Genomic DNA, 24,574 nt, shown 5'->3' on the forward strand with positions numbered 1-24,574 from the left:
TTCTACCCAGGGCAGAAGAGGCTTCCCTTGGCTGCCTGCAGACGCCAGTCTCCTTCTGGATGCCTTTGGATCAAGATGCAGAAGTCTTGCTTCCTCTAGCATCAGGTCTGCCTGGATGTCACCATAATGACAATGGACTGGACCTCTGACACTGTAAACCAGCTCCAGCTAAATGTCTGCCTTTACAAGAGTTGCTTTGGTCACGGTGTCTGTTCACAGCAGTGAAGCCCAAACTAAGACATAAGAGTTGCTTAGGTCACGGTGTCTGTTCACAGCAATGAAGCCCAAACTAAGACACTAACCATCTTTGCTTCACACATACACCTGGGGGCTTACTATGTAAATGTTCCTCAGATGGTCTGGCATAGGAACACCACTAGTAGGGAGAATGACCCCGTGGGGAAGGATGTTAACGGCTCCCTTCCCCAAAGCACACAAGCTCAGCTAAATGTGAATGTCAGGTAGACCACACGTAATTTTTCAATATCAGTGTGCAAAAGATGTTGTCCACATTCTCATATTCAAACATAGTTAAGGCTGGAAAAGATGTTCGCAAACCCGATGACTCAAGTTCAACTCCTTTGACCCACATGATAGGAGAGAACTTTTTTTTCTTTTTCTTTTTTTGTATGTGCACGCATGCACGTGCGTGCATGTGTGTGTATGTGGGTGTGTGAGAATTGACTTCTTTAAGGTATCCTCTGACCTGATCTGCTCATGCACGTGTGCGCACACACACACACACACACACACACACACACACACACACAGAGAGACAGAGAGACAGAAACAGACAGAAACAGAGACAGACAGACAGACAGACAGACAGACATAAGTAAATGTAAAAAAAAATCAATGAAACACTAACAACTATTTGTTTTAGCTGGGATTCCTGTAGAGGAATGCAGGCTGAACCCAGATGAGTGGCTGCTGTTGTTCCTTTGATTGTTCTTAGTCTGAAACAATTTTAAACACAGCTGATTTCTTCTAATACATTTTTTTTTTTTTTTTGTTGAGCTGTTCTACTAAGTTTCTTCGTTATAAATTTTAAAGGAAAGAGCAGGGAGAACAATTTCTATTTTATAACTGTGTTTGTAATTTGGAGATATTAGGGTGGAGGTGATGCCAGAAACTGGCCAGAGGGATCAACTGAAAAGAAAGACCTTACCTGAGAATTCCTCCTTTTGGGCTTGACACTGCTGCTTGCTGTGCAGGGGTCCTGGGATACCTGGAGTACCAACAAGAGAAACCTCACTGAGGGGCTCCTAGACTGAAATGCCCTGCAGCCTGCTGGGGGAAGCCCCTATACCCAGGGGAAGCCTGAGCTGAGAACACAGAGCCTCTACAGAACAGGATGGACCAAGAAGGGCCACATGTCTGTGCATCCAGTCATCACCGGAAGTGCAGCACTGGAGAACAAACCAGGATGCAGGAATCCCACCTGAACAGGTGACATGGGGCTGAGGACACAGCTCAGTCAGCAGTGTTTGCCTAGCGTTATAAAGACACCGATTTGAACCTCCAAACTACAATCCATGTGTGGTGCCACTCACCGTGATCCCAGAATTCAACAGGGAGATTAGGCGTTCAAGGTCACCCTCGACTATGTAAGAGGTGTAGCCTGGGATGCATAAAATCCTGCCCAGAAGTGAGGGGGGTAAGTAAGCTGGACTCTGTCTCTTAGTGTTAGAGACAAGTCATCCAGGGTTCAGTAACATAAATCCCTGACAAACCACAAGCATCTTAATTGAATAAAAGTGACAATCAACTAACTCCAAGCGCACATACACTGGTACCGAAATTCTGTGCGGGTTTAAATAGACTTAGTCGGCATGCCTCAACAACTGAACACAGGTTTTCTTGACACAGATAACAAGGGATCTCTGCAAAGACAGACAGCTCTCTTCAAGAAGGGACTGGAGGGTGGCTGAGATGTCCGCAGTCTCTGGAGTAAACATAGTTATCAGTAAAGGGCCACAGCGAGGTGATTCAGATCACCCCATCAGGGATAAACCATGGGACAGAAGGGGTCACGCCTGAGCAGACATCCAAGCTCTGGGCTGGCCTGCCAGTTTTATTTTTAGAGGTCCTGGTGGGAAGAATGGAGGATGACTTCAAAGCTATGATAATCTCAGTCATTGGATTCTTAGTAGCCTTAAGGCTCTGTCAAGAATCAGCAAGGAGATCAATGGCAACAGTCTCTGGAGCTAACAGCGCTGGGCCTCCCACACGTCCCGCAGCACATCTGAAGCGTCAGACACAGGAGTGACTCCATAAACAGTACGCAGAGACCATCTGATGTAAGGGGAATGCGGGAGTGAACGGCAACCTGGATATCGTCTAAGACAACGCGGGCTAAGCTGAGTAGAACAGCAGTCTGTGGTGGAGACGGGTCTCTCAGTGGCACATGGTACTTACACAGCCACAAAGAAGTCGATGCTTCTAGCAGGCATTACACATTCGCTACATTTCACATTCGCTACACATGACAATGAGAAACATGCATTTGCTTGCGTGCTTATAGCTGTCCTCAGGGTAGCACTACCATGGTGTTACTTACAAAGAAGTGGATGTTTGGAGAGGTTAAGTATCTTGTGCAAGCTCACACAGCTATGCCATCCTCAGTGTTTGAACATGACTGCCCAACTGTGCTGCTTTAGAAAGTTGTTTGGAGGTGAAGTCTGGCAGAAGGAAGTGAGTCACTATTGGAGGTGAGGGGCGGGTCATGAGGGTTGTAACTCAGCCTTGCTTCCTGTTCACCCTCTCTGCTCCCTGCTCTGGTAAGATGTGACCTCACAGCCTATGTCCCCATTGCTACAGTGGAGAACAATCCACCACCACACCTTTACCACTGGGGCAGGCTACACCCCTCAAACTGAGAACCTGAGTAAACCACGCCCCCTTCCACAGCTCCTTGGTGGGTATTAACCACCTGCTCAGGACACTTCAAGTCAGTCACTTGCTCATTCCATGTCTGCCTCATCTCAGACCTATAGGCGACTTCAGCTTCTTGTCCTCGTGACAACCAGCATTTAGGTGTCACTGACCCAGGCCACTCACGCTTTCCTCCATGAAATGTCTCTGTTGGAGTTGGTTTGATGCTGCCATGTACACAAATGCTAAATACTGGCTCTCAAGATTAGGCTGCCTGCAATTAGGAGATCCCCAACGACACTAAATGATACTCTGTAAGCCTTGCTCCCCAACTTAATTGGTCAATAAAAACCTTTGCTCCCCAAGTTAATCAGTCAATAACTGCCTGTGGTTGGGCAGTAGAGAGAGAAAGGCAGGACTTGAAGACTGCGTGAGGGGTCTCAGGAAAGAGAGCAGAGAAGAGAAGAAAGGACACAGAGGGAGGAGGAGGCCTCCATGAAAGGAGATGGACCATGAGCACGTGGCCAGGAGGATCAGCAAGTGACAAGGGACATATGGCTGGGATGTAAGTTAGAATAGCTCAATTTTAACTAAGCCTGCCCAATCTAGGCTTACAGCTTGTAAATAAATACCAGTATTGTAAGGTTTTTATACAAGCTAGATAGAATATATTAATTCTACTATAAATTGGCCCACAACTTAACAGCAGTTAGAATCCAAGCTTACAGCTTGACAAGGCCTGGGTAAAAGGGTGGGGGTGGGGGAGTCAGCACAGCTGGACAAGAGGCCTGGTCTTTTTAAAAAAAAAAAAAAAGAGAGAGAGAGAGAGAACAAAAGCAGACAGAAGCCCTAGAGAGAGCTAGGCCTGAGGCTGTGGGTGAAGGCCTGAAGCAGTGCAGAAGCCCAGTGGGTTGGAGAGGCCTGGCCAGGAAGGCAGGAGGCTGAACCAGTGGGGCAACCTTCTGGACTGAGCTGAGGGGGAGGAGCTGCGCTGAGGGGGCGGAGCTGCACTGAGGGGCGGGGCGGAGCTGAGGAGGCGGAGCTGGCTGCCTTAGACACCTGCTGACCCCAGGAGCCTGCAGAGACCCAGAAGTTCAAAGGGAACATTGCTTCTGAGCTGCAATAAAACTAACAGCCCCAAGCGTCCTAACTGCGGAGGCACTAAGTTTAAAATTGGTAAATCGACATCCCTAAAGCGAGTCAGAGATTAAAGGGAAAAATACTTTCCATGTTAAAAAATGGAAAACACTCCAGCAGAAGGCGCTTGGATCTTGTACGGTTTTGTTTTTCCTTGTTGCCATGGAGCTAGCGACAGCACATTCAGTAGCACCATGGTTTCTGTGCCCTCTCTGAGGAAGATCAAATGAAACAGACTTGGGTAAAGAGAGATCTGAAAGATGGAACGCTAAATTAGTCAGGAAAAATAGAGGAAGAAAAAAGGAAACTGGTGGCAGCTGGAACTCAGAGCTCTCTGGCTGTGAGATGTTTGTTAGCGCTTGCTGCTACACGGGCTCAGGTACAGTGTGGCAACGCCTGACTTCCAAGGCCTGTGAGATAACCTAACACAGCTGGCCCCCAACTTAGAATTCTCTTGTTTCCTTGCTTGGATTTTGTTTGAATGTTTTTGTTTTTCCCTAATAGCAGGGAAACAGGAAGGATATTTTTATTGGTTGACTTTACTAACACATAGAAGAATTTTAAAGATTTTAAGTAAATTCAGAATGTCACTACAATTTATAAGATATAGCAATTTGCAAACATCCAAAATGACACATTTTTTCCATAAAAGTACTATCTAGGTTTTTGCTTAATAATAAATAATATATCCTTAATGATCTAAAAGGTAAATACATATTGATCTCAAATTTATATAAAGAAAAAGGGGAATATAGACATATTTATCTACATAAGGTATATTTATAATTTCACTTTGAAAGATAATGCTTTTTCTGTTGGCAAAAATAATTTTGCCCTAGGAAAGATATTTTCTAGTAGTCAATATAAGGACCCAGAGTTAGGGTTGGGGCAGGGTTATCTTCCATCTAAATTATTAGAAATAAGATTTGACCGGGGAAGACACCCTGAATATCTTGGCTACAGACAGACAGAGAGAGATTGGCAATATCAACAAGATAGGTTAATATATATCTGTTCTGTCTACATGAGAAAAGCTCTGAGACCAACTGAGACATGAATATGAATGTATGTGTGTGTGTGTGTGTGTGTAGTCAATAAATCTTGTTGGCAACCAAGTCTTCAGGACTTACCATGCCATTGTTTTAAGTGGCATATATATTAGTCTATGTTACAGTTTTGTTACACGATCCAAACTAACTTATAAAGACAGACAGATAATTTTCAGCTGCTCAAACAAGAACAAAGAATCATCTTTAACTGATCTATGCACCTTGCACATTATATACACTATTGGTACAGAACTGTCTATTACTTGTGAGAGCTTACATGTTAACAGAAAATGACAACCGAGGAAGTGGCCCTAACCGGATCCACCCTTGTGGGTGCTGGGATGCCTGATCTGGCCTCAGACTGCCTCAAAGCTGTTTCCTTGGGAGACTTGCTTCCAGAATGGCTTCAGGGAAGGCTGTTGGCCCCAGATGACCACAGTTCATCCAGCCTTGCACACTGATCCAGCCAGGACTTCAATTAGGCCTTGAACTTTCCCACCCCACAGAGACTGGACAACAAACGGTGCAGCCAGTTCTCCCAGGACTTGGCCAATATCCCACTTTTCACAGAGTCCCAAATCTCTTAGGATTCCCAAAAGATGCTGTTGCCCCTAAATAGCAGGAAGTGATCTTAAGTAGACATGTTCCCCCATTGCCAAGACATGGGATGGATGATTTTGGTCATTTTACTGGATAAAGGATGCTTGTTGTTATAAAGAGGTTGGTTACAAGTTATTAATGGTCTTGATCGGGGAAAAACAAGGTTAGGAGGTTAGACTCGGGGATTTCTTTCTTTCCCTTTCTTTTCTCTATCCTTCTTTCTTTCTTGTGTGAGGGGAAAGGGTTAAAAGAAAAAGGGTAAAAATAAAAATATTATAGGGAAAAGGTGGGACATAGGAATAATGGGTAGATTATTGAGTCTACTCTTCAACTATTAGAGCTACTAGCCAAAAACTTACATTAGTATAGATCTTTGAATATTAATACATATTGAGGTTATAATTTGTTACATTGGGTATATAACTATTGTATACTGATACAAATTTAAGGTTATTCTTGATATACATAATGTATATATGTCTTCAACTTTTATTTGAGGTATTGATAATTCTTAAAGATGTAATGTAAATTTCTACTCCTTTTGAGCTGCTATAATGGATGGTTAGGGATAAATAAGAAATGCTAGTTAAATGCCAGGCATGGTGGCACATGCCTTTAGTCCCAGCACTTGGGAGGCAGAGGCAGGTGGATTTCTGAGTTCGAGGCCAGCCTGGTCTACAAAGTAAGTTCCAGGACAGCCAGGGCTATACAGAGAAACCCTGTCTCAAAAAACCAACCAACCAACCAAACAACCAAAAAAACAACCCCCCCAAAACAAAACAAAACAAAGAAATGCCAGCTAATACTTAGGCAATTAAGTTCATGATTGTGTTAATACTAATTAATTAATTATAATAAGATATTTTCAGGTTATTCAGATGGCAAATAACTAAAAGTAAATAACATTTGACAATTCAGATATACTACAGCTAGATAGTTGGTCTACAAAAACCACAGAGATCCACATAATGTGGCATTTCAAGTTTTGCTATTAAAAAAATCTTTTTGACATTGAGCCAAGCCTGCTCCTAATAGTAACCCCAATTCACTTCAAAGAAAATGATGAGCATTGAAGCACCTCCATTTGGAGAAGACTTCAGTTATGGCAAGCTAGCCATTGGGCAAAGAAAATGCCCTAACTTCATCTACAGACAAAATATTGTCCAACATGGACAAAATTCAGACGTGGGCAAAGTCAACTGCCAAGCTCGGTCAAGACAGGGTAAGCAAGTCCTTCATAAACCCTGCTTCACAAGTACATCAGATATACTGGGCAAGAAGGCTGAAGAAAGAGGCTCCAATGTAATTTTGAGACTGTCCAGTCAGCCAGTAAATTCTAGAGTTTGGGAAGCTGCTTGCCCGCACTTTTGGCATACTTGGGTAACATTTATTCCTTTTCAAGTCCCTGATAGAGTTCAAAGCTAGATAATCATAGTCTCACAATTAAATTTAAGTTAAAAGGAACTTTAAAAAAGCATTTTAGGATCTAAGGAGATGTTTTATGGTTGGTAATTACAAGTTATGAAAATTAGAGGATTTAAATGCTTAAGATAGTAATAAGGAAATGATTTAATCACAGAACTCTAAACTTACCAAGACAGGATGGATAATAGAACACTTTATCCAAAGTTGCCAATACAGACAGACTGGACTTTATATATGTAACTCTTACCTAATAATTTTCATAATTGTTTCATATATGTCCCTACTATATGTTTTTTATTAGATGAGAAAAAGGGAGAAATGTTGGAGTTGGTCTGATGCCATAGGTATGAAAATGCTAAATAATGGCCCCCAAGATCTGGTTGCTTCCTTGACGAGGACTCACGTACACCAAGTCATGCTATGTAAACCTTGATCCTCAAGTTAAATGGTTAATAAAAGGCTAGAGCCTAAGATTGGGCAGTAGAGAGAAAAGGGGGGAACTTGAGGATCAAGTGTGGGGTCTTGGGAGAGAGAGCAGAGAAGAGAAGAAAGGAGGTGAACGGAGAAGGTGGCAGCCATGAGGACATGGACCATGAGCATGTGACCAGGGGGAACAGCAAGTAGCAAGGGCATGGTTGGGGCATAAGTTAGAATAGTTCAAAACTTGTCCAACCTAGGCTTACAACTTGTAAATAAATACCTGGCTTGTCTTTTATACAGGCTAGAGAGAATATATGGTTCCTACTACACTTGTCTTTTAATCTCCCAGTGTCTCCCTCCCACCCTCAGCAGACTCCCTTTGCCTGCTGCTTTCTTAGGAGATCAGTCTGAAGAGAAATGTACAAGCAAGCTAACAGTTTTTGAGTCCCAAAGAGCCATGGTCTTTAGTATAAGCAGAAACTACCTCCGGGCAGTGGTGGCACACGCCTTTAATCCCAGAATTTGGGAGGCAGAGGCAGGCGGTTTCTGAGTTCGAGGCCAGCCTGGTCTACAAAGTGAGTTCCAGGACAGCCAGAGCTACACAGAGAAACCCTGTCTCAAAAAATGCAAAAAAAAAAAAAAAAAAAAAAAAGAAAAAGAAAAGAAAAGTTGGTAAATATATCACATTACTGTTATCTAGGCTACAAAACATAGTGTTTTGTACAATTATGTATTAAACCAGTTATGAAAGAAGAAATCTGTCTTTTTAAATAGCGTATTTTTAATGGGTGTGTGTGTGCGTGTGTGTGCGTGTGTGTGCACGTGTGTGAGTGCGTGTGTGTGTGTGTGTGTGTGTGACATAAGTGCACACAGTGCACATGCAGGCCCTTACAGGTACATGCAGAGGGCCAGGGGGCTGATATTGAATGTCATCATCAGTTGCCCTCCAGTTCACTTTTTGAGACAGGGTCTCTCAGTGAACCCAGACTTTATTCTTTGGCTAGTCTTGTTGCGCAGCAAGCTCTTGGGATATTTGTCTCTGCCCTGGGCACTGTGGGTTTAGGTGTGTGCCGCTAAGCCGTTATGCCATTATGCCTGGCTTCTGGCTTGTTTGCTGGGAATTCAAACTCTGGTCCTCACAACTGCATAGCAAGCATTCCCTCAGGGATTAATCTGCTCAGGATCTTTGATTTTTCATGTGGCTTCTATTCGAATCTGACTTGACTTGCTCTTGGACTGCGCTGTGCACCGTAGAGTTTCTCGTAGGGAGCTCTCCTGGCAAACCCCACAGCTCCTATTGTTAGCTTGTTTGACTTTTTGTTTTCCTTATGCATCTGGGCAGACAGTTTGGTTTCTCTGCCCACCTCAGACATGACAGTCTGTGCCTTCAAGCCTCAATGTCAGCAGGTCAATCATTAACCATAGGACACAAGTCTCCTGTGAAGGGCACGCCACTCTGCTCTTGTTCCTTCCAAGAGTCTCTCTCCAGACCTTTGGTTTTTAGAATTTCTGCTGTGATGTCCCTAGTTGTACATCTGTTTGTATTTATTTGACTTGTATGTCGTTAAATCTGGATTCATACATTAATCTTTTAAATTCATTGCCATTTCAGTCAGAATTTCTTTATGAATCTTTTCTCTCTCTTCTCCTTCAGGGCCCAGATCAAGATGCTGGTGCATGTGATGGCGGTCCACAGTTCTCTGGGTGACACTATTTTAGGCTGGGTATTTTTTTCATGGCCTCTTTTCATATAACATCCAGTTACTGATCTCCGCCAACTCAGGACCAATTGCTCAGTGGTTTTCAGTAGTTTTCAGCAGCATAAATTGTTTTATGGCCAAATCCCATCAACATTTGTTTTGCCGAAGCTAATTTTCAAGGCAGTTCTACCCAGAGGTCTGTTTCATGTTTTCTCATTAAGGGTGACTAGCGTGTAGTTGTTCCCGTATTCCCAAAGTCCCTCAATATCCACTCAACGACTTTTCAGTGCAAATGTGTTTGAGAGTAGCCCTAAAAATGGCGTTCTCTATATGGCTGCAAATCGGCCAGTTCCTTTGGGAAGGGACTTGGTGGCTCTTGTGGATTGCTTGTCCCTCTGAAACAGCTTCACTGGGAGCTGACTCAGTCCCCTCCTTCCTTTAGCTTCCTGTCTCCCACTAACACATGCTGCTGAAGAGAAGCCTTCTTTGGGTCTCTGTTAAGAAACCACAGGGGGCCGTGGCCCACTGTGACTTTTCCCTGAAGATCCATGTCTCATCCTGTCAGACATTCCATTCCAATGTTTCCATCTCCATCTCCATATCCTATGGAAATGAAATGAAGGACTGACATGCAGAGACGATTATGTCACAGAAACCATATTTATTCTGTAAGTACAAAGGCAGAAACATGTCCAGAGCCTCAAAGTTATACTTTTATTCTTTCGGGGGGGATAATTTACATATGAAGGATGAATTCAAAGCTTTGGTTTTTATCGCCTCTCCCAGTCTTTTCCCTCATCTTTTATTGTTGCCTCCCCCACCCCCGTTCTTTCCTTAGAGATCCATCCTTCCCACCTCTCTTTGTCTAGAATTCACAGGAGTTGGCTTATCTTCACAGAACATATAGATGCTGCCCCAGAAGGCTGAGATCCTGATGACTTCACGGAGAGGAGGGGCTCTGAAGACAGTCCTTGCCCATTCCCAACCCTCACATCACTGCATACCTTTCTGGTCCCCTCAAGGGGACCTTTGCAACCTTGAGCCCTTGTAGATGACAGTTTAAATCTCCATTTAAAAAAAAAGCCATTCTTGAACAAACCCCTTTCCTTCCATGAATCCCCTGTAACTAACATTCCAGACGCCTTCTGGCTTTTGGTAAAGCAGGGAAGGGTACAAGCCTCAGATTCTGCCACCATCCCTGGGTGCATCTTCTATCCAGAGCACTAGTGCATGGATGATGTCACTGCTAAGTGACAGCCCCACTCCAGGAGCATGGGAGTCAGTGAGTGGGTACACAGATGGCCTGAGTCTTCTCAGCATGTCACCCAACCCCATGAACCAAAGAGTGACCCCATATGACTCTCATCCCTTGGTGGGAGGCAAAGAAATCCTCTCTTCAGGCCCACTTCTCTGAAACAGTGTTACCTGTGGGTAGTTGCGGGACAGGCTTACGTCTGCCTCTACTGAGACGACAGTTCTCTAACTAAGCATGGGGCAGCATGGGGCTCTTCTGTCCTTGACTAATCCTTTCTGCTGTGTCATTTCCACCTCATGAGCTGAAGAACTCAGGAAGCCATGTCTTGACTCAGCATCACAGTCTCTTGCAGCTTTTATCAAGTTTTAATGGGGTTTTCTTGAAGAATCTCTCTTTATTTGTGCTATTCATCTTGAGACATTTCCAAAGGATTTAATTGGTGGAATTTCAGACATAACTTTTAACAGATTCCCTGGAGAGTGAATGTGCTACCAAATTTGGACGTGGGCTGGGTCCCTTTTCTTTGTGGATCATGTGAACAATACACCAGCCTTAACGCCACTTGAGAAGGGAGGGACGGTTTGTATTTGGCCAAAAATAGGAGCAGCAGGGAGAACTTCACAGCTTGCTTCCTGCTCCTTCAGCATGAAGTAGTCATAGATAGGAAATCATGCAAATGTGGGGGATGGGGTGGGGGCAGGTGAATAAAAAGGAGAAATGTTTGTAATGTTTGCCCCATGGGTCAAGCCTTTGAGGAAGTCGGTTACCACACCATTGCTCCTTTTGTGGTCCTTTCTATTCGCTGTCTCAGCAACTATCAACTACTACGGCTCTGAATAGGTGTCAATAGCACGTGGATTTTTTTTTTCAATTTTTTTTTGGGGGGGGGGGCTTTGAGACAGGGTTTCTCTGTGTAGCCCTGGCTGTCCTAGAACTCACTCTGTAGACCAGGCTGGCCTCGAACTCAGAAATCTGCCTGCCTCTGCCTCCCTAGTGCTGGGATTAAAGGCGTGCACCACCACTGCCCGGCTTCTTCTTCTTTTTTTTTTTTTTAGCATGTGGATTTTGGGTGGTTGTTATAAGTTGGGTGACTTAGCACTCACATGAATTCTAATGGCTAAAGGTTGTGTGGCATCACAGAGTTACCACTCTCAGATCCCATTAGCATTGGCTAGCTCAGCTGAGAGGACCTCCTGGCTGGTCCTAAGAAGAATCTTCCCAAAGGCCCCAAAGACCATGTCCTGCTTTCTCCTCCCAACCATTGCGAACTCATTCCACGTCTTTCATTTTCTCAATTGCCTTTATGTCTCCAAACATTACCATCAAGTTCCTACTTCCATTCCCTCTGCCCAGAGCACTCTTCCTTTATGTATCTCCAAGGCTAACTTTGTAGCTTCGCTCAACTAGTTACTCAAATACCACCATAGAGAACCTAGTAATCACAGTACTTGGAAGAAAGAGGCAGGAAACTAAGGAGTTCAAGGTTAGTGTCAGTTATACAGTGAGCTCACTGCCAAGCCTGGGTAAGAGGAGAGACCCTGCCTCAAAACAAAACCCAACAAAAATCACATACTACCTTCTTTAAAATTCCACCCTAAGTACCATAGTTAACATTACAACTCACCCCGACCTGTGCAGTATCCCTGAGAGAACTTTTAACAATAAATAGCATGTATTACCTTTTAATGTTAAGATTTTAATACATTAAGTCTAGTGTGATTTTATAATCGTCTATGTCCTTCAGAAGCCAAGGATTTCACCCCAATCGCTCCAAACACCGCCCATTTTAGGAAGAGCCAAGTAAACATGTATTGATTGAATGCTAATTGGATACAATTGTGGAGGCAGAAATTGACCTGGAAACTATGCTTTGAACCAAAACCCTATGTTGCTATTCGTTAAGATATCACATTCTGTTTATATAAGAGTCACGGACTGAAGCAAGTTTTGTACAAATAGGTGTCACATCTACTAAGGGCTTCGTGTCATTTTAAAAGTGTAAAGAAAGCTTCCGGGGTCTAGATTCATTGGCTGACATTATCTGAGAATGCATTGTTGTATTTAAGAACAAAAGGAGAAGCTCTGGGAGCATACATTTGTCCATCTAACAGAATGGCAGTGTGTGAGTTACCTCTCATAGCTGGGAACCAACACCTGACAAGAAGCAACTTCACTTGAGGGAAGGGGTTTATCTTGGCTCGGGGTTTAGGGAGACACAGTCCACCATGGCAGGGGGAAGAAGCAGCAGACTGTGCAGGGGCAGCGGGAGCTGACAATGAGGCTTCCTCATGCGTCCACAGAGCAGGTAAAGGTGGGGGAGACAGAGCCAGGTTCGGTAGGTGGGGCTGAGCTTATATATGACTCACAAGCCTTCCCCACAAGTGGCCCACATTTTATGTAGGCCACACCTTCTAAGGGTTCTACAAACTTCCAAAACAGGCCACTATCTGGAGACCAAGTGTTTAAATACCCGGGGACACTTTACATTCAAGCCACAGCAGGAAACTATAAAGTAATTGATCAGACCATATGCTGTCTGACCTGGTGGTGTTGGAATTTGTTCCACGGAGTTTCTGCTATAAGTGTGGGTGTCACGTCATCAGTGGGGCTCTGAGCTTGTGGGGAGCACATCTGGACAGTGGGTACGAAGGACAGCCATCTGCTAGCTTCAAATCTCATGACAACCAGCACGAGAAAGTCCCTGCAGGACCTGGGAATGGAAAGGGGATTGCCTCTTACTGTATTCGGCTTGTACTCACACGTATGTTTGTTAAAACAAAACTGGTGAACTGAAACAGTATTGTACAATTTTTTTCTTTGTTGTTGTTCTTGGGGCAAAATGTAATATTTCCAGGTTAAGCTTCTTTTACAAGATGAATATGACAATCTGCCTTCCAGCTCAGTTCTCGCTTATTGCTTCCCAGATACTATAGTTTATATCTCTGCAAAGATGCCAGGCAGTGGCTGCTGCCACACAACAACCTCTGGCTACTTTAAAAAAGAGTGCCAAGGACCTCGTTGTGGTTTGTATATGCTCTGCCCAGGGAGTGACACTATTAGAGGGTGCAGCCCTGTTGGGAGTAGGTGTGTGCCTGTGGCTTTAAGACCCTCATCCTGGCTGTCTGGAAGTTAGTATTCTGCTAGCAGCCTTCAGATAAAGATGTAGAACTCTCAGCTCCTCCTGTGCCATGCCTGCCTGTATGTTGCCATGTTCCCACCTTGATGACAATGGATTGAATCTCTGAACCTGTAAGCCAGTCCCAATTAAATGTTGTCCTTATAAGAGTTGCCTTGGTCACGGTGTCTGTTCATAGCAGTAAATTCCTAACTAAGACAGAGCTCATATTAACAAAAGCTGCCCATCACTTTCTTCCCTTTCAGCCACACACATTGTGAGCCTCTGCTTAAAGCCTCTGGACCCAGATTTCTCCAGGGGATAATTTAACCCTGGGCCATCATTAACTCTTCTGTCCTGGAGAATTCTGCCTTGTAGTCACAGTGTAGTCAAGAGCCATTGGACTCTTCCAATGGCTGCTCTTCATATTCCCCAAGCAGACACTCTGAGCTCTGCCACTCTCCCATTTTAGGACCAGAACTATATCTTCTCTGTGTGTGACTTTGATGGGTATCTTAGATTCTACTCAACTGATCCAGAATGTAGATCTGGATTGATATGTTTTATAATTTCCTTTCTTGATTTTAATGTGCTCAGAAACAAGAGACTTTTCTCTGAAAAGGAAAGAAAAGGAAAGAAAAGGAAAGGAAAGAACAGAACACGAAGCCTTGCTGTGTCCTGGGGAAATGCCATGGTGGAGGTTACTTACATGTGCCACAATTATGGTTTAGTCTGACTTGACTCAGCAAGTTTCATCCTGTGGCTATTCACAAGTATCTGCAGCCTGGCAGCCACTGTGCAATGCTAATAATGTGCTGGACAAATCTGCCCTCATGTAGCTCTGGTCAAACTTCAAAAAATTGGGAAGATAATTGTATAAAAAGAAAATCATACATTTGAGGAGTGACCACCACACCCGTTGGGTTGGCACCTACAGAAAGAGTCACTTCTTAACAGTCTACTTCCTAGATACAGCGTGCAATGAGGAAGATATATTTGATGCATGTAAGTTGGGTCTTTGAGCAGTATCAAGCTAAAATCCTATTGAGGGTGACTGGCTAGGAAATTGGTTTAGCTAATAATTTTCTGTAATAATGAATACACATGAAGCAGTGAATCATTTGTACCTAGGTATGGACCACATCAATAAGATGATTATTTCTTCTGGCCACTTGGATCAGTGTTGCCTTTACAAAGGGATGGGGGAGCATCCCACTTCTGAAAAAGGGTCTCTTCTGTGGGTTGTGCAGTACCCGAGATGACTGGTCCTCTAGGAAGAGGAGGGCAGGAAGCGGGAGCCTCGAAGAGTCTACTCCAAGTACACACACCTCCTCCCCGGTCCCCACAGCTTAGGATCTGTGTTGTTGCTCCACTGGGCCTCACTTCAGCACCCATCACTCATATCTCCACTTATGCATCTCCTCAGCAAGGGGCGGCTTTCTCTGATCGTTCACACTGAAGTCACTAGCCAGTTACTTTGCCTAGCCTTATCTTGATTACCCCGCCCGTGCACATGTGCTTCCTCTCTTGCATTTCTCTACGTATAGCACCGACAATCTCTAAACTCTGATGACTTAATATCACTTTTCAACATTATGATGGTAAGGAAGTGATCCAAGTATCCCTACATATGTTCTGAGTTTTTGCAGGCTAGTAATACTCGGAACAATTCTCCCTTACGTTCCTGGACAATGCTGGCAAGTCACATCTCCTTATCAGCCAAACTGATTCTCTCTAGAGTGCACGCTGCTAGACTGGCCTGCTCTTTGGCCCAGAAAATAAATATCCCCCAGTTACAGCACACAAAGCCAGGCCGTATGAACATCATCTCAAGAAAGGAAAAGCAATGGGGACTGAAAGCAGCTGTTGGTCACCACATAATGGTCAAGTGCAGAGAGAAGTGAGTACAAGCTTGCTTACTGCTCAGCCTCCTCTCTCCACACCCAAAACAGCCCCCAGTGGGCTGGGTCTTCTCACAGCAATTAAGGCAGAGAATGGAGACAATACCCCACAGACACGCCCACAGGCCAAGCTGGCCTAAACAACCCCTCACTGAGACTTTCTTCCTAGCAGATTCTGAGTCACCTCAGCTGGCTCAACAGGAACTAAGGTTCAGAAGCCCTTTGCATCTTTCAAGGCTCCTCAACATTTCACCCTCCTATGCAATTCATCTCCCAACTCTGTCATCCCCCCCCGCCCCCCGCCCAACAATAGCCCGTTTATCTTTCCAATAACAACTCTCAAAATGAGATTTTCCCCCTTTTACCGAAAAAACAAAAAACCACCCTTTTCCCTCACATAATATATCCTGATAACAGTTTTCCCTCCCTCTCCTCCTCCCATTTCCTCCTCACCCCACTTCCTAACCAGACCCACTCCCTCTCTGTCTTTCAGTAGGAAACAAACAGGCTTCTATGGGATAATGATAAAATAAAACAAAAATTATCACATGAGAATTGGACAAAATAAACCAACAGGAGGAAAAGAGCCCAAGAAAAGGCACAAGAATCAGACCCCCTCATTCGAATACTCAGGAGTCCCACAAAGACACTAAACTGGAAGCCATAGCGTACTGGAAGCCATAGTGCATAGGCGGAGGACCTGGTGTAGGCTCTGGGATTGCTGCTTCAGTCTCTGTGAGCTCCTATGAGCTTTGGTTACATTGATTTAGAGACCTTGTTTTCTTGATGTCCTCCATCCCTAAGGCTCTTACACTCTTACTGCCCTGAGGGCAGGACTTTGATGGAGACTCCCTGCTTAGGGCTGAGTGTTCCAGTATCACTAGGTCCTTGAGCAATGTTTAGCTGTGGGTCTCTGCCTCTGTTCTGGACAGCTTCAGGAAGCTTCTCTGAGGATGCCTGAGCAAGGCACTGCTGTGTGAGTAGAGCAGGTGAATCACTGTGTTGCTATTTAAAAAAAAAAACAGCAGTATTTGGTTTTACCCAAGGCTGTCTGGTCTCAGGTTCATAGTCAGCCAATGAGTATCAGGTAAGGGAGTGGGCTCCACCTCGTGGAGTGGGCCTTCGGTTAACTCAGACATTGGTTAGCTATAGCTAGTCTCATAAGCTTTACACAGGCACTGTTCTAGCATCAGCTCGCAGGCAGGACACTACTGAAGGTCAAAGGGCTTGTGGATGTTGGGGGATTTACGTTTTTCCTTTCGGGCAGCGTGCAGAGCACATTCCTGTACCTATGATGTTGGGATGCAGGGGTGGAGGGTCTGTGTAGACAGCAGCTCTGCCTCTTCATGCTCACTGAGCTGTGTGGGTGCTGTCTTCAGTCATGAGGCCTTCCCATCAGTCTGTGGAGGACAACCCACAGTCTACGCAATAGCCGGAGTTGTTTGGAGATCTCCATAGTACTCTTGGCCAACAGCTCTATTAGATGCAACCCAACCCCACACTGGACGCTTCTTTTGTGATAAGGGATGTCTCACTGTTATTGGTGATTTCATTTGTATTGACTTCAGTGTGTCTATATTTTAGGAAGCTTCCAGTGAATTAGGTTTCTTCAGTACCCCTCAAATGGCCCTTAATGTTAGCGGTCTCTCCCCATATGCCCTCTCTCATCTCCCTGTTCTCTCTCCTTTCCACTTGACCCTCCCATTCCACCTCCCCCACTCACCCATAACTATCCTATTTCCCTTCCCTAATGAGATCTACCTGACCTTCCTAGACCCTCAATTTATGCCTAATCTCTGTGGTTCTGTGGACCATAGTTTGATTATCATTGACTTAACAGCAAATATCCACATATAAGCAAATAATACTAAATATTTATGTTCCTGGGACTGGGATACCTCAGGATAATTTTTTCTAGTTCTATCTGTTTACCTGCAAATTTCATAATTTAATTTTTAACCCCTAATAATATTCCATTATATAAATGTAACACATTTTCTTTAGTTATGTTGAGAAACAAAGGTAGCTAACGAAGAAACTGGCAGTTTCTTAGCCAATTTCTGGATATGGTAAATAAAGGAGTAGTGAACATAGTTAAGCAAGTATCTTTGTGGTAGGACGAGGTGTCCTTTGGGTAGATGCTCAAGAGTGGTACAGCTGTATGTTGGGGTAAATTGATTCCTATCTTCCTTCAGAATCACCACACTGATTTCCGTAGTGTCTGTACAAGTTTGCGCTCCCACCAGCAATGGATGCGTGGTCCCCTTACTCCACATCCTCACCAGCACCAGCTGTCCTTTGTGTTACTGATCTTAGCATTCTGACAGAGTAAAAGATAAAATCTCAAAGTAGATTTGATTTTCATTTCCCTGATGGCTAAGGATGGTGAACATTTCTTTCTTTCTCAAGCCATTTAAGTTTTCTCTTGAAAATCCTGTGTTTAGACCTGTACCCCAATGTTAAAAACTGGGTTATTTGCTTTCTTGATGTTCAGGGTTGAGTGTGTGTGTGTGTGTGTGTGTGTATGTGTGTATGTATAGAGGTCTCTGATCCACTTGTGGTTGAGTTTTACGCAGGGTGATAAATAGGGAACTTTTTGTATTATTCGACATCCAGTTAATCACGTTTGAGCAGCAACTCTTTGTTAAAGATGTTTTCTTTTCCCCAGTGTGTGTCTCTCCAGAGCTTCTTTGTCAAAACTGAGGCATCAATAGGTGTGTGAATTTTTGTCTGGGTCTTCAATCTGATTCCATTGATCAACCCATCTGTTTTGTGATAACATCATCCTGTTTTTATTACTATAACTCTGTAATACAACTTGAAATCCAAGATAGTGATATATCCTACAGTTATGTTATTATTCAAAATTGTTTTGGGTGGGGTGGTGTGTGTATGTGTGTGTATGTGTGTTTCCATATGAAGCTGAAAATTGTCCTTTCAGAATCTGTGGAGAATTGTGTTGGAATTTTGATGAGGATTGTACTATATCTCTAGATTACTTCAAACTGATAGTTATGTTCACCATGTAAATTCCACCAATCCACAAGCATCGAAGATCTTTCTGTCTTCTTCAATTTTTTTTCTTCAACTACTTGATGTTTTTATCTTTCAAATGTTTCACTTGCTTGGTTAGATCTATCCTCAAAATATTGGAAGCTATCGTGAAAAGTGCTATTTTCCTGATTTCTTTCTCAATCCATTTGTCATTTATATATAAGAGGACTACTGATTTTTGTGAATTAATTTTGTACCTAGCTACTTCCCTGAAAGTTTATCAGCTATAAATGTTCCCCAATGGAATGCTTAGGGTTGCTTATGCATACTATCATATCATTGCAAGTAAAGATGCTTTGACTTCTTCCTTTGTACCCCTTGATATCATTCAATTGTCTTATTGATCTAGCTAAGACTCCAAGTATTATACTGAGTAGGGATGGAGAGAATGGACAACCTGTCTTGTTCCTGATTTTAGTAGAACTGCTTTGAGGTTTTTTCCCATTTAAGTTGCTGTTGGCTGTAAGCTTGCTGTAACTGCCTTTATTACATTGAGGTCCTTTTATCCCTGACCTCTTCAGGGCATTTATTATAAAGATGTAATGAATTTTGGCAAAGGCCTTTCCTGCAGCTGCTGATGAAGTGATCATGTGGCTTTTGACTTCACCCCAGTTTCTTAAAGAAACACCAGTGGGTATCTTTTGTATACTTTGTTCTTTGAGAAGGGGTCTCTTGTAACCTAAACTGGCTTAAAACTCTCCAAGTAGATGAAGCTGCCCTTAAAGTCCTGATCTTTCTGCCTTCCACTTCCAAAGTGCTGGAATTAGAGGCATGCATACACACCAGACCTAGCAATCCTTTCTATGTTCTTCTCCCAGGACACAGAAGGATGCAGTTCTGGGTATTGTACTTGAAGGAGCTGATGGGTGGTCACATGACTTGAGAGATGAAGCAGGGAGATCAGAAATTCAGTCATCCTCACCTACACAGCCAGCCAGGGATGGCCGGAGCTGCAGGAGACCCTAGGTCAAGGCAAACAAACAAACAAACAGGAAAGGAGGAACTAAAGTTTCCCCTCACAACATAGAAAGTACTCAAAACATTTAGATAGCTGCGTATGAGCTGAAGGAAGGTGAACAAATGGAACTAACATTAAAAAACAAAGACAAGCCTTTTGTGTTCTGCCGACAGATCTCGCTCCTCTACTTCTCTCTCATGTCTCCCTGCCTCTCCTCTTCCCTCTCCTTCTGTCTCTCCTTCTCTCCCTCAGCATGTATATGTACTGAATAAATTTCTCAAGAAGACAGGAAGACTGAACAGATTACTGCTGTGAAGGCCACCGTGGCTCAGTCTCTGCTGCTTACTTCTAATGTTCTTTTGGTTGCTGACTGTGGATGATTAAGGAGTGCTAACTTACCTCTGGCTCCCAACACGTCAGCAGCTGACTGTACAGTGATGTTTCTAACCCTGACCCTGTCTTCTGTATACACAGTTCTGAAATTCAGGGCAGAGGGTCTATCAACGACAGAGGGTCTGTCATTCGGTTTGACAGGGCAGAGGGTCTATCAATGTCTGTCATTTGGTTTGATTTTTCTTTAAGGACTGGCTTCACCACGGATGTCTGGAGAGCTAAAAGTGGCGACCTGGACATCAGTGACACAGAGTGAAAATGGTAAAGCAGTCGTTGAGCACTCTGGGCACATGAATGATGGCTGCGTAGAGACTTCTACAAATCAAGACCCACAGATTTGCTTCCAGTAGGCTGTGAGGATGCCAGAGTAGCTGAGATACAGGAGCTGAACATCTATATTGCATGTAACTAAACTGCATAGTTAATATATAAATAGCAAGCAGTGCAGGATAAGATGGTGCGAATGAAAACACTCACCCAGTTAAAACTAGCTGCAACAGGCCCACCTCTCATATGTTCAGACAAGGAACATGTATCAGAGCCCAATTCCAAAACAAGTTCAATGCCCAGCCCAGAACAATTATCTGAAGTGGAAACTTAGGGTTCTTGGAAAGTCAGTTGTGTTGGATGGTGTTTTCCTGGGGCAAACACGTGAAGGAGTGTTTTCCTGAAGGAGACACAGGTGAAAGACTAAGACAGACTCCTGAAAGTAAGTTTCACTGAAGCAGACACAGGTGAAAGGATGCTCTGCTGAAGCAAGCACGTGCAAGGACACGTGAAGAATTCTTCGCTAACACCACCCGTGCATTGGTCCACCTTACACTGTGTGATTGGGCTCCATATGTTGGACTCTATAGAATAGAGAATTGCACCAAGAAACTTCTGGTGGTGTGCCTAGGCTTCTTGCTGCTTCTGCCGACTTGGGCTGATTGGCAGAGTGGTATCAGCTGAAGCAGACACACGTGCCAAGGCAAGAAAGACACAGTGAGACAAGACCCATGGAGGACATGTGATGTTTGGAGGGGGTATAAATAGAACTCTATGGACAGTGACAGAGGCTGAGCTTGGCTTGCTTGTATAGCTGACCGCTTCTTGGTCTTGAGTCTTTGCTGATCCTTACTTTGCTGGGAGAGGCACAGCCGAGAACTTTCCCTGGCATTCCTGTTGGCCTGGTCCCTCCTACTGACTGGTGCTGAGGCTGAGGCCCGGCTGTTTCTGCTAGGTAGTGCCATAGCTGCTGATCATGTTTGCTATCCCAGCTCTATTGAACTGGACTACTGGTGCGTCTGTGAAGTGCTTACAAGAGGGTTGAGCTGCCCAGACAACACAGAAGGGAGTTGCTCTAAAGAACCATTTCTAAACAGGTCCACTTCCCTCCATATCCTTTCTTTTCCATTACCTCTGGTGGGTGGTGGGCTAGAAGGGAGGTTAAAGCATTTAAGAACCATCATTAAAAATAGGCTTTGAAAAATTTAAAGTTACAACTGTCCTCCTTTGTACTTCTCTCCCTCATTTTATCACAACCAAGACAAGTGCTGTGTGACCTGCCCTGGGGTCAGATAGTGAGGGCAATGATGAACCAAAGGAACAATCACACCCAGGTCTGCCCTGGTGAAGCAGTCAACTTCTCTGGATTACTTACAAGAGCATGAGTCACTCAATGGCAGCTGTGGCACTGGAGAGCCCCACAGATCAGAATACGTGACAACTCATAGAAAGTGTATCTCTGGAGCTCCCTGCCCAGCCTGCAGGCAGCTCCGCCGAAGAGTCTCCTCAGCGGGGCTGGTGAGGCTTCTGAGTTTCTTGTTGCTTTTATGAGCCTAGTATGTTGTATCCCTTCCCTTCAGGATGGCATGTTTCAATGGGGGAGGAAACAGCAACAATGCAACAAGTCAGACTGGCTCAGCTGACACCTGTACGCCAGTGTGCCATTGACAAAGGCATGGTATTGCTAAAGGACTTTACCACTGACAGATGAGATGAGTAGCTAGGCAGGTGTTCTATAACATGAGAGAAATGTTTGTACTGAAGGCTGTGGGATCCCACAGAAGATGAGTTACGGGAGTAAGAGGATACTTTCTTAGCTCAAGTAATATAATTGAAGGCAGCCATATTATCTATGCCCATCACTGATAGTGGGCAACCTGGGGGGGGGGAGCTGTTAGCTCAGGCTTTGCTTTTATCTACAACCACCCTCCCGCCAACCCTTACTTCCCATGATATAGAACTGCCTATATTCTGACTGACCTGTAGAAAGACACTCCAAGAACTAGCCAAGAATCTTACGTAGGATCTACCGTCGGCTACAGGAATACTTCCCGTCCAGACTGGGGCAGCCCCAGCTGGGACTCAACCCTCCCGAAACTCTGGAAACAAGGTGCTAGGTTTGGTCATTTCACTCTTTTTGTTTTGCTCATTTCTTTATATCTCTCTCTCTCTCTCTCCTCTTCCTCCTCCTCCTCTTCCTCCTCTTCTCCTTCCTCCTCCTCCTCCTCCTTCCTTCCATCCTTTCTTTGTATTTTTGGTTTTTGCTTTATTTTGCTTTGTCTGGCTATGAAACAAGGTCATATTATTATACAGCCCAGGCTGGCTTCAAACTCAAAGTGATCCTTCTGTGTCCAGAGGGCTGGCATTATAGTTAGGTACCACAATGAGAGCTCTGCCTGACAAGTAAGTGGGTACACATGCGTGGAGTTGTCTGGTTACAGAAACAAAACGTGGTTGTGATTAACATTACTGGGCCGCTTACTCACAAGGCTATCACGTTACAAGTCTTACTCATGAGGCTCAGCAATATTCCCTGAGCCATCCTGTGTAAGGCACTGGAGGCAGGCATGGTGGCACTAAGGCATGATCCCTCTTGGAGGGGAAGGTGGCTGTGTACAAGTCAGAGACAGACACTGAGCTGCAGCCCCTGGGCTTTGGCTCATCTCTGGCAGGTACCACACTTGGAAGAGTGCTGGGCTCTAGGAAGCCCAGCAAAGGTCATTACTATGGAGTTTGAAAGGCTTCCAATACACAAGGAACTTGGACTATTTTTAAATGCAGCTCAAAGCTAAGCTAAATCAGAATCAAGTTATAACCACATTGATTCAAACTTCATGGTTAAGGTTCTGGATTGTAATTAAATTAGGATCCAACCACTCTAGGATGATTACAAAACTTGTCAGCTCTTAGATCCTTTGAAAGTGAAATATGGGCTGTTTATAATAAGAGCAAAATAATGGTGTAAGTGAGGACTGTCCTGGACACACAGGATTCCTACTGAGGGAAGGGCTTGAGAGATAGTTAAATAAGGCTTAAAGATGTTACTATGTTTAATCAAGACAATTCATGATCTGATCTATATTTAAATTATATATAAATATATATTAATATATATATTATATATATTATATTATACATGTACATATAATATATAATTGGTACATTCATCATGAAAAGTAGTACAGATTATCTTTTTAAAATTGGACTATAATTTCCAGTAAAGGAAATGAAGTCAGGCTAGCAAGGAGGTGCCTGTAGCTCACATGAATTGCAGTGCAATTCACAAGTGAGCGCATATAAAAAGAACAATGTATTCTGTGATGGCTGGATGAATAAAGCCAATGAGATATGATTCAGCCATGGGGAATATGGGAATGTGCCATTTATGACCAGATGGGTAAACCAGGAGGACATTGTGCTAAGTGAAATAAGGCAGATGACAGACAACATGGGAGCCTAGCCAAACGGGGCATCTTTAAGGAATTACTCACAAGCAGATGGGGTGAGCGCTAGCAAGTCTTCTGAGGTGTAACTCTGGGGTCAGATATGAACATGGTCAACAGAGTCGAAGATATTAGATTGATAACTTGAAATTTGCTATGAGGTCACATCCAATGTCTTTACCACAAAACGCACATACCTTGTCAGGTAAGGATGGAGATCAATAATGAGTGTGCTTGACACCTCAGCTTGATGTACACCCACTCAATCATGAGACCAATCACTCTGGCCTCTGTGTACAGACAGGATTGTATGGGCCACAGGAAAAGGCAGGAGACGTTTAGAAAACATTGCAAGGACTGAAGTGACGTGTAATACCCGTTCACACTCAAGAGGAGAAAGGGAAATAGAGAAGGATCCAGTCCATAGACAAGGGGGCGGGGCCTCTAGACAAGGGGGCGGGGCCGCAGGACTAACCAACCTCTGAGAGTGCAGGAAGAGCTGCTATGCACAAGAAGTTGCTGTTCACTGATAGAACAATAAGAACCAGTGTCTTTGGATTTCGTAAAGGTGTGCGCCACCACTGCCCGGCTACTCTTAAGACCCGGTAAGGGTCAATCGTATGCTCCGAACAGCCCTATGCAGAAGGCATTGCTATCTCAAATATAAGCAAGCAGGCTACAGGCCAGGGAGTGAAGTCGCCAGGGTTCAACCAGGGAGCTGCAGAACAAGGCTTTTATTACTTCAATTGTGGTAACTCCAGAGTCCACCTCTTCATGCTGAGCCATGCTGTTTTGAATCTGTTTGACTTTGACTCTAACTCAGGGCCCCAGTTCCACATCTGTCCACCATCAGTGAATGATGTTGGAAACAGGACATGAATAGGCTGAACCAGCACTCCCACGGTTGGAACACATGCTGTGATGCTGAGGAAGAATCACTGGTGTCGAGGGTCACACATGCATCCTAAATGAGCACTAGCTTC

General features: G+C 44.1%; 1 long non-coding RNA gene across 1 annotated transcript in view; it reads right to left on the bottom strand.

Moving 5' to 3' along the window:
• The window catches only part of Gm38475, a 160,975-nt gene that overhangs the window by 88,932 nt on the left and 47,469 nt on the right, over window positions 1-24,574 (bottom strand). The window contains exon 2 of the long non-coding RNA XR_378153.2: window positions 1,169-1,228. This is a non-coding gene — a long non-coding RNA (predicted gene, 38475). The remainder of the gene's footprint in view (window positions 1-1,168; window positions 1,229-24,574) is intronic.

This window comes from Mus musculus, chromosome 6 (assembly GCF_000001635.26).
Source record: "Mus musculus strain C57BL/6J chromosome 6, GRCm38.p6 C57BL/6J".
In the NCBI taxonomy this organism is placed as follows: Eukaryota; Metazoa; Chordata; class Mammalia; order Rodentia; family Muridae; genus Mus; species Mus musculus.